We start from the raw sequence: 11,502 nt of genomic DNA on the forward strand, positions 1-11,502 counted from the left end.
ACACACGGAAATGTCAGGCTCAAAATCAAGTCTGATTGATAACCAAAGACTAAGTTCTCACTCCCATTTCGTGCATGGCAAATTGAGGCTTGGAAAATCCCTGTGATTTCCCTCCCAAACAGAGCCCAATATGTCAGAGATGAAGTTGTAATCAGAGCCCACAGTTCCTAAATTATCCTTAATGTTAGAAACGACCATATGGGAACTACTGAATAATTATCCCCATTTCACAGGTTAAAGAGTTAAAACCCAAGTCCTTAAGATGCCTGACCAACCTTAAGGTCACAAGTGAGTGAGTGAGGCGCCGGAAGTTGAACCTACAGTTTGACTCTAAAGCTACAGTTTTCACTGCCTCACAGTTTCTTAGCAGCCTGTCTGCATGGACAAGCAGGAAAGCCTGTATTTCAAGATGCTTGAGGGACTCACCATCAAAGCCTCTTTGCTCAAAGAGGACAGGACTGTCTGTCTTGCTTCCTCTGACTTTGTTACATTCAACGGCCCCTCCTGTGGATCCCCCATCTCTCTTGCTGGGGAAACTGCTCTGTGGTTAACCTCAGCCAAGGAAGAATCTCACCAGCAACCACTACACCAGTTGGGGTGCTTGGTCCTTCCTCCACGTACCTCCCACTTCAGCTGAAGCAGTCACACGGTACAGATCATATGATCCTTTCCAGAACTGCAGTCTGGAGTCGGTGATGAAGGAGAGATGAGTGTTTAAAGTGGTAGGTAGCAATGAAGCAGACGGTCCCCATAACTCTGACCCTTCAGCCACTAGTTGCTTCAGTGAGCTCTGTTTCCTTCCCTACAATTTTTTTTTTTCCTTTAGATGGCCAGAGTCAGTTTCTGTTGCTTGCAACCAAAGTTCATGACCTAATACAGGAGCCTAATACAGGCTCCTGGTTGCCGAAAAATCCCACCATGAACTTCAGCCCCTCCAAAACCTGGAAAAGGAGGCAATGCCACAGGCCATACATATATATGTATGTGTGTATAATTTTTTTTTTGGCTGCACTAGGTCGTCGCTGATGCATGCAGATTCTCTCTAGCTGGAATGAGTGGGGACTACTCTCTAGCTGTGGGGCGTGGGCTCCTCGTTACAGTGGCTGCTCTTGTTGCAGAGCATGAGCTGTGGGCAGACTCGCTAGCGGTGGCACACAGCCTTCGTTGTTCCGCCACATGTGGGATCTTCCCAGACCAGAGATCAAACCCATGTCCCCTGCATTAGCAGGTGGATTATTAACCACTGGACTGCCAGGGACGCCCACAGACTCTAGTTCTGTGTAGACAGCCAGCCCAAGGTCCTTCACTGGAGTCAGTTTGCAAAACAAAGCGGCCTGCAAAGTAGCAGTGGGGGCGGCAGTTCCAAAGCCACAGCAGCCACCATTGTGGCTAATGTTTAGCAAGAGCGTCCCACATTCGGGCTACTGTTCTCAGAGCATCCTTAGAGCTTTCTTCCTCAGAGCTAACTCTATTGTTCTTCACAACAATCCTATGATTCTTTCTGTTGGACATTTGACACTGTCATCTCAACGAATCAACACAGAGCCTCTATTCAGGAAGGCAGCTGAGACATGGATAAGATAAAGAACTTGCCTGAGTGGCTGCCCTGAGTTTGAAAGCAGGGGGTCTAACCCAGCTCCAGCCCTTCTCAGTCACTGAGCTTAAAACTGCTTCCTATGCCCACCTCTCTCCCTTCCTTCCTCATCTTCCCTGCCTCCATCAAAATGAACCAGGAAAAAAAGGAAGGCCCTCAGGCAGATATTCCTGGGTTCAAAACCAAATCCTACTGTTTATCGTCAGTGTGACCTTGGGCATGATAGATGCCTTTCCTGAACCTTAGTTTCCTTGTTTGGAAATTCAGGAAAATCAAGCCTACTTGATATAGGTTTTGTGACAATTCAGTCAGATCATGTGTAAACGCCTGGCACAGTGCCCAACACACGTGCTCACCCATCCCAGGCAACCTGGCAGCAAAGACGGATGGGTATCCATTACTCACCCAGCAAGTAGAGGGGGCAAAGACACACAGTGGAAGGGACCGTCTTTACCACCCTCATGCCCGTCAGCCTCTCGCCAGCTTCAGGAATAGGATATGCACTCATGTGCTCAAATCAGACCACAGGGTGAGACTGTTGCCAGTGAATTTGAGGTCCTTGCTTCATCACAAAAGAATCTGGAGACGAAGTGACAGGTAAGAATATTAATACTTAGAGACAAGCACGCTCCACAGATAGAGTGGGCTATCCACAGATAGAGTGGGCTATCTCAGAAGGCAAGAGAGAGAGCCTCAAAACACAGTGTCGTTAGTTTTTATGTGCTGGGTAATTTCATAGACTAAGGAGGCTCAAGGTCTACTGGAAGTTGAATCTTCTGCCATTTTGGACCTAGCTGGTTCTAATCAGTTTTTGTCACATCCTATAAAAAGCAGAGACATCACTTTGCCAACAAAGGTCAGCATAGTCAAAGCTATGGTTTCTCCAGTAGTCTCTGTGTGGATGTGAGAGTTGGACCATAAAGAAGGCTGAATACTGAAGAACTGATGCTTTCAAACTGTGGTGCTGGAGAAGACTTTTGAGAGTCCCTCGGACAGCAAGGAGATCAAACCAGTCCATCCTAAAGGAAATCAACCCTGAATATTCATTGGAAGGACTGATGCTGAAGCTAAAGCTCCAATACTTTGGCCACCTGATGCGAAGAGCTGACTCACTGGAAAAGACACTGATGCTGAGAGAGGTTGGGGGCAGGAAGAGAAGGGGACGACAGAGGATGAGATGGTTGGATGGCGTCACCGACTCGATGGACGTGAGTCTGAGTAAGCTCCAGGACATAGTGAAGGACAGGGAAACCTTGCATGCTGTGCAGCCCATGGGGTTGCAAAGAGTCAGACACGACTGAGCAACTGAGCAACAACAATGGCCAGGTCATTCCTTTCAAGGCTGTGCTCTTCCCTTCTGTTTCTCGACTTGAACAGTCTAAGACGAAGAGTAACTCTAGAGCAGGAGGTTCTGACTGTGGAGAAGTACCCAGTGGGGCTCTGGAATGCTGGTCACGCTCTATTTCTTGACTTAGGTGATAGTTACATAGATGAGACTTATTTTCTAATTATTTATAAACAGTGTCTACATCCTGCATGTGCTTTTCTGTACGTATTTCATAGTGAAAAAAGAAGACGCTAAGCCTAACAGAACAACGCTATAGAGTCTAGGCAGCTTGAGAGCCGAGGTGGGTGTGAGACTGGTACCCAGTACTAATCCCACTCTGAAATGCCTGCCCCATCCACACCCAACTCACCCAGCGATTTAGAGCTTTATGAGTTGCTCTGAAGACGGTCTGGTTTGAATCCTGACTCTGCTACTTGAATCCTGACTCTGCTACTGGCTGCTATTTACTCTCAAATGCTCTAATCCTCATGTCAACATCTACAAAATGGGGAGAGAATCATGCGGTTACGAGCATCAAACGAGCTCACTGTAGAGACCATTTAGCGCCGTGAACTGCACATGGGATGTACCCGAGAAGCACTAGCTGCCAAGTTAGGCAAAAACATGAATGGACTGGCTCCTTTAACCAAATGGTGGCAAAGGCAGGGTTCTGCTGGGTCTTGGCAGTGATGAAACTAACACATGGGACTGCATTAAGATTGCTTCTCTCCATTTCCATCTCTTTTTCTCTCTGCACTTGAGTCTTGTTCTCGCCAACCAGTTGTTTTCCATGATATTGGGAACTGGCCAGCTCCAACTCATGTCTTCCTAGCTTTATGTCCAGAAAGAAAGGAATAGACTTTCTTCTCTTGGTTAAATGATCAAAAATCCCAAGGAAGGGCTCTGATTGGTCATCTTGGGTCACATGCCCTCCTCTGTGACCAACATGGCTGTGACTGGCTGCCCCAACAGAGTCATGTGATTGGTAAGGAGAAGGTCTTCAAACACGGGAGGAAGCAATTTGCAAAAGAACAAGGGGCCATTGCGTAGACGCAGCAGCGGTGTGTGAGCCAGTTGCCACGCACCAAAGCTAATTAGAGGTGAACTCCAGCCTGACTGGATCTTTCTTTGAGAGGCCTGCCTCCTCCCAACACAATCTCATTCCAAGTGAGTTCTGATAGTAATATTACTATATTCATCTTTTGTGGGGAGAGCATGTTTTCCCAAACCTGCCAATCAAAGCATCATGCTCCCTGGCCATAGGATCTGGTTCAGAGCTAAGCCAATGAGAGCTCTACTCAGGAATATTATTGGAGTTACCTGGAGGAATTGTTTCCTCTGCCATAGTTGCTAGGCTATTAGAATGTTTTTCTAGACTTTCCAGTGACCATCTTGCCCCACCAAGGGAAGGATTTTTCTATGAGTGAAACCTATCCAGAGAAAGCTGAGCCTAGTGATAGAGGGGGGTTCCTAATCATATTATTTGAGTACCTAGACCTGGCCATGTCTGAAAATCAACTTTCCTCTAGACTTTTCAATAGTTACTTGTGTCAACAAATTCCCTTTCTTTGCTTAAACCATTTTGACTGTGTTGTTTCATTTGTAGGCAAAGGAGCCCTGGATCCAGTCTCATCCTACTGTCCACAAGGCCACCTGTCATACCCTTTAATATCCCTCCTTTAAATAAGCCAGCTCCCCAGAGGATTCTGGTAACTCCTCAGCCCTTCCCCCAAGACCCAGTGCTCTCTGAGGCCTAGTTCATGGTGAACAGTGTCAGATTTGTGATCTACAAAGAAGAGAATTTAGCTTCAGGACTAGAGATGAGGCTTCAGGCACTCGGAGCTTCCTGTGACAGAAGTTCTATTACAGTGAAAAAGGGATGGAGAAAGCCTCATCAGAAGGGGCAGAGAGTGCCCCACTCACTAGTCTGGGCGGGGCTTGATATACTCTGTCAACTGGTTACTAACAATAGAAAGGTATTACCAGACCCACACCCGCAGTTCAGTTCAGTTCACCCGCTCAGTCGTGTCTGACTCTTTGCGACCCCATGGACCGCAACACACCAGGCCTCACTGTCCATCACCAGCTCCCGGAGTTCACCCAAACTCATGTCCATCGAGTCTGTGATGTCATCCAGCCATCTCATCCTTTGTCGTCCCCTTCTCCTCCCGCCTTCACTCTTTCCCAGCATCAGGGTCTTTTCCAGGGAGTCAGCTCTTCACATCAGGTGGCCAAAGTACTGAAGTTTCAGCTCTAGCATCAGTCCTTTCTACGAACACCCAGGACTGATCTCCTTCAGAATGGACTGGTTGGATCTCCTTGCAGTCCAAGGGACTCTCAAGAGTCTTCTCCAACATCACAGTTCAAAAGCATCAATTCTTCAGTGCTCAGCTTTCTTCACAGTCCAACTCTCACATCCATTCATGACCACTGGAAAACCATAGCTTTGACTAGATGGACCTTTGTTGGCAAAGTAATGTCTCTGCTTTGTAATATGCTGTCTAGGTTGGTCATAGCTTTTCTTTCAAGGAGCAAGCATCTTTTAATTTCATGGCTGCGGTCACCATGTGCAGTGATTTTGGAGCCCAAAAAAACAGTCTGTCACTGTTTCCACTGTTTCCTCATCTATTTGCCATGAAGTGATGGGACCAGATGCCATGATCTTAGTTTTCTGAATGTTGAGTTTTAAGCCAACTTTTTCACGCTCCTCTTTCACTTTCATCAAGAAGCTATTTAGTTCTTCTTGACTTTCTGCCATGATGGTGGTGTCATCTGCATATCTGAGGTTATTGATATTTCTCCCAGCAATCTTGATTCCAGCTTATGCTTCCTCCAGCCCAGCGTTTCTCATGATGTACTCTGCATATAAGTTAAATAAGCACAGTGACAATATACAGCCTTGACATACTCCTTTTCCTATTTGGAACTAGTCTGTTGTTCCATGTCCAGTTCTAACTGTTTCTTCCTGACCTGCATATAGGTGTCTCAAGAGGCAGGTCAGGTGGTCTGGTGTTCCCATCTCTTGAAGAGTTTTCCACAGTTTATTGTGATCCACACAGTCAAAGGCTTTGGCATAGTCAATAAAGCAGAAATAGATGTTTTTCTGGAACTCTCTTGCTTTTTCAATGATCCAACGGATGTTGACAATTTGATCTCTGGCTCCTCTGTCTTTTCTAAATCCAGCTTGAACATCTGGAAGTTCACAGTTCATGTACTGTTGAAGCCTGGCTTGGAGAATTTTGAGCATTACTTTGCTAGCGTGTGAGATGAGTACAATTGGGTGGTACTCTGAGCATTCTTTGGCATTGCCTTTCTTTGGGATTGGAATGGAAACTGACTTTTTCCAGTCCTGTGGCCACTGCTGAGTTTTCTAAATTTGCTGGTATCTTGAGTGCAGCACTTTCACAGCATCATATTTTAGGATTTGAAATAACTCAGCTGGAATTCCATCACCTCCACTAGCTTTGTTCATAGTGATGCTTCCTACGGCCCACTTAACTTTGCACACCAGGATGTCTGGCTCTAGGTGAGTGATCACACCATCATGGTTATCTGGGTCATGAAGATCTTTTTTGTATAGTTCTTCTGTGTATTCTTGCCACCTCTTCTTAACATCTTCTGCTTCTGTTAGGTCCATACCATTTCTGTCCTTTATTGAGCCCATCTTTGCATGAAATGTTCCCTTGGTATCTTTAATTTTCTTGAAGAGATCTCTAGTCTTTCCCATTCTATTGCTTTCCTCTATTTCTTTTTTTTTTTCCCACAGTCTTTATGAAGTTTTTATTTTAAAGATGAAATTTATTTCAAAAGTTCTTATATAAACCAATCATGAATAAACTTTTATAATGAACTTCTCAAATCTTTTTACTATCTATCTTTCTGTCTCAGCTGGTAAAGAATACGCCTGCATTGTGGGAGACCTGGGTTTGATGCCTGGGTTGCGAAGATCCCCTGGAGAAGGGAAAGGCTACCCACTCCAGTATTTCTGGCCTGGAGAATTCCATGCGACTGTATAGGCCATGGGGTCACAAAGAGTCAGACAGGACTGAGCGACTTTGACTTTCTGCTTGGGATAGCATTGATATAATAGTATTACATTTCCTTTTTTATTCAAATGAACTGTTTTCAAGATTAATGATTATTAGCAAATCTTGATGCAAGATAAACATGATACTATAAAATTACCATTTTCTATCAACTATCTAAAGTAAAAAAGTATTTGGTACTAAGTGTTCTTATGTTTAAATTCAAAAGTAATTTTTAGTCCCAAGGGAACTTGGCACTCCAAGACTTAAATTTTAATGATATTTACATAATATATATATTTATATTTTTAATCACTAAGTTCCTCCTCATCACTGAAGTATGCGCTTTTCTTTATCCTTGGGCGTCTTGAATCATCTGATGTTGAAGGACCTCCTGAACTGGGTTTCCATCTTTTTTGTTCTTCTTCAATTTTGGCTTGCTGGAAAGCTATGGCCTGACTGAGGCTGTCAAGAGCAGGATCTTTCCCCTTCATCTTCACTTTCTTCTACTTCTTCAATTTCTTCTTCTGGCTCAGGAATTTTCTTTGTTTTCTTTTTCTCTTTCTTCTTTGGAGGTTCACGTTCTCCAAGCATATTTTTGGGACAGGCATAACTTAAGTGTCCACTTTCCCCACATTCATAACACTTAGATTTATCAAAGTAGTTTCGTCTTCGGATGAACTCAGCTGCTCTTCCATTGTCAATAGCAATGCTTGCTTTTATCACTCTACCAAATAACTGTTTGTTGTTTATTGCCCTGGTACAGTTTTGTGCAGAGTCTTTATCCAAAAATAGAATAAATGCAACCCCTTTACTCCTCCTGGTATCTTTATCTTTCATTATAGTAACCTTTACAACTTCGCCATACTTGGAAAATATCCGATATAAGTCATTGTTGGTCAGGGAAAAGGGCAGATTGGATACATACACTGTGCTTTTACTTGGGGCCAATCCACCACTCATTTCTTCAAGTGGGGCCGGCCCGGGGGGGAGGGCCAGAAGAGCGCGAGCCCTCAGCTCACTTGGGGCTCAACCCCGACCGTACGTCGCTCCTTGCAGCTGCCTCTGCATCACGGGTCCCGGGAGGGGTCGGGCACAGAAGGGAGCTACCGCGCCTCTTCCGGGCTTTCCTTTGTCCCAAACCCCGGAGGTCTCCTCTATTTCTTTGCATCAATCACTGAGGAAGTCTTTCTTATCTCTCCTTGCTCTTTTTTGGAACTCTGCATTCAAAAGGGTATATATTTCCTTTTCTCCTTTGCCGTTAACTTCTCTCCTTTACTCAGCTGTTTGTAAGGCCTCCTCAGACAACCATTTTGCCTTTCTGCATTTCTTTTTCTTGGGGATGTTTTTGATCACTGCCTCCTGTACAATGGCATGAACCTTTGTCTATAGTTCTTCAGGCACTCCATCTATCAAATGCAATCCCTTGAATCTATTTGTCACTTTCACTGTATAATCGCAAGAGAGTTGATTTAGGTCATACCTGAATGGTCTAGTGGGTTTCCCCACTTTCTTCAATTTAAGTCTGAATTTGGCAATAAGGAGTTCATGATCTGAGCCACAGTCAGCTCCTGGTCTTCTTTTTGCTGACTGTATAGAGCTTCTCCATCTTTGGCTGCAAAGAATATAATCAATCTGATTTCGGTACTGACCATCTGGTGATGTCCATGTGTAGAGTCTTCTCTTGTGTTGTTGGCAGAGGGTGTTTGCTATGACCAGTGTGTTCTCTTGGCAAAACTCTGTTCTCTTGGCAAAAATATTTTGTTTTGTACTTGATTTTGTAGCTTTGTTTTGTACGCCAAGGCCAAATTTACCTGTTACTCCAGGTATCTCTTGACTTCCTACTTTTGCATTCCAGTCCCATATGATGAAAAGGACATTTTTTGGGGGTGTTAGTTCTAGAAGGTCTTGTAGGTCTTCACAGAACTGTTCAACTTCAGCTTCTTCAGCATTTCTGGTCAGGGCATAAACTTGGATTACCGTGATATTGAATGGCTTGCCTTGGAAACAAATGAAACACTCCCACTCCCAAAACATACATTTTAAGACAACAGGATTAGAAGTAACAATAGAAACATCTTACCAGATCCACTGCCACAACACTTTCTCTCCTACCATCTCTGTTGAGCAGTATGTGGACGAGCGCCCCAGGACAGGACATGGGGTATGTGAACTCTTAGGAGAGTCGTGAGGAAGGAGGTTTGGGTGGCCAGGGCAAGCCTCAGGAAGGATGTGGGAAATGGCTGGATCTTAAAGCAAAGGTTTGATTTCAATAGCCAGAAAGAGTGGGCTGAAAGACAGCCTCGCAAGGAACAGTGTGAGAGAAGCAGAGGAGCCGCACAATGCACCGCGTATTCAGGGGCAGAGAGTAGACCTGCCGAGGCCAGGAATCGGCCAGGAACAGGGAAGAGGGCTGTGCCTAGTGGCAGAGGGTCCTGCGTGCCAGGCTCTGGGGCCCACCCGTGCGGTGAGAGTGCAGGCACAGACGTGCTCAGAGTCACCCCCGGCCCTGAGACTCTGAACTAGCAGCACAGACTCTTGTTGGCAGCCCATGACAGGGCAGCCTGTGCCTGTGTGCATGAAACGATGTGTCCACTGGAAGTGAGCGTGGTGGGGAGAAGGGGGTACGAAGGGCTGCTGTGAAGAGTTCTGGGCTTTGCTCCGCTACTGCAGACCCTAAATAAACTTCTTTGGCCTTCAACAGCATCCATCCCTGGGTGAGGGGACGCAGGGCAGTTTCAAGTGGTACTAACAGATATTCACTCACTCACTCACTCACGCACTCATTCATGCAAAATACCATACACTAAGCATTACCAGGCCCCCCTGGTGGCACAGGTGGTAAGGAGTCTGCCTGCAATGCAGGAGACCCGGTTCAATCCCAGGGTCAGGAGGATCCCCTGGAGACGGAAATGGTGACCCACTCCAGTGGTCTTGCCTGGGAAATCCCATGGATAAAGGAGCCTGGCGAGCTTCAGTCCACAGGGTCACAATGACTTGGACACGACTTAGTGATTAACACTAACACGAGCATTAGCTTGGGTCCTAGGGACACAAGAGTCAGTGAGACACAAGACTCCTGGCCCCGCGGAACTTACCCCGGGGCACTGAGGGCCGCCTCCTCAGCAGCCATTCCACCTCCTGCCTTCAGGGAAACCTGATTTTGTCCATGCAGCAATGTGCTCAATCAATGCCGGCAGGAATAGTCTCGGCTCAGGGCCCCGTCCTTTACAGGGCGCCCATTTGGCCTCTCCCAGCCATACCCCTCCTGACGGAGAGAGGAGTCTACAAGGCCAAGAAGATGTGCCCACCTAGCCCACACTGTGGGTACCTGGTACCTCAAAATTCCCTGTCCAAACAGCCCCAAGCCCACTTCCAGCCTGCTGGAGTGAGTCCCTCCCCTGGCCCACCTTCTGAGAGTGCGGCCACTGCCCACATTCCTAGGCTCGATGAGTGGCGAAAGGGCAGCTGTTTGCAGGAGGGAGGCAGACAGGGCTTGGGTGTGCGGGAGTCCTCGTGTGGGACGGGAAGGAACCAGGGCCGGAAAGAGAAGGAAGGGGGCCAGTGAGCCAGAAGCCACATCCTGGCCTGAACCTCTGAGAAGCTGGAGGATTCTAAATTCACACCTGATCTTCCATGTTGTTTGAAGGTGTGTCTGTTTGGAAGGTTAAGACAGGTGTTTTTTTTTTAATCATTCTATGTTCTTGCCCTGAGCTCCACAAATGTTCGGACTGGCCTGTTCCTGGCTGCGGGGATCTGAGCCAGTCCCCCTTGCCAGATTCCTTGCTTTCCCAGACTCCTTTGCAGCCAGGAATGATCAAGTGATCCAGACATGTGATCCCAGCAAAGGGCTTCTGGAAAATCGTTTCTACCTTGATCATGGAAGAGAAACCTATGAGGAAAGGCTCACGAGCAGAGCTTCCTTTTTCTCTCTTCTGCTTTTGAACACAACTGCTTAAGAACCATCTCTGGGGTGCAGGATGACACAGTGAAGGCCAACAGCCAGCATGCGAGGACGATGAAAGGTGTAAAGACCCTGGGTCTTGTCGTGCACGCTAAGTTGCTTGCGTCATGTCTGACTCTTTGCAACCCTATGGACTGCAGCCTCCCAGCCTCCTCTGTCCATGGGCTGCTCTAGGCAAGGATACTGGAGCGGATTGCCGTGCCCTCCTCCAGGGGATCTTCCTGACTGCGCTCAAGTCTCACGTCTCCTGCGTTGGCACTAGCAGCACCTAGGTCATGGAGCTTAGGGGCCCGCTCTGGAGCCAGCTGCCTCTGGATTTTATGCTGCACGAGACATCAGCGTCATCATGGTTTTGGCCACACTTTGGGCAGTGTGTGATACAGCAGTGGCCAGCCATCCTAACAAAACCTTTGTGGTTTTTAATTTGTTGTTTGTATTTTTGCCCATGCTGCATAGCTTGCAGGATATTAGTTTCCCAAACAAGAGATCAAACTCAGCCCCTGGCAGTCAAAGTACAGAGTCCTAACCACTGGACCACCAGGGAATTCCCAGAAACATGCTTTCTAAAGACTAGTGACAGAAATCAGTCTGG

The 11,502-nt window shown here is 46.6% G+C and overlaps 1 pseudogene; it reads right to left on the reverse strand.

The window, feature by feature from the left end:
* Positions 1-7,239: 7,239 nt before the first annotated feature.
* On the reverse strand, positions 7,240-8,042 carry LOC138434769 (zinc finger CCHC-type and RNA-binding motif-containing protein 1 pseudogene; annotated as a pseudogene).
* Positions 8,043-11,502: the final 3,460 nt, after the last annotated feature.

Source organism: Ovis canadensis, chromosome 2 (genome assembly GCF_042477335.2).
Source record: "Ovis canadensis isolate MfBH-ARS-UI-01 breed Bighorn chromosome 2, ARS-UI_OviCan_v2, whole genome shotgun sequence".
NCBI lineage: Eukaryota > Metazoa > Chordata > Mammalia > Artiodactyla > Bovidae > Ovis > Ovis canadensis.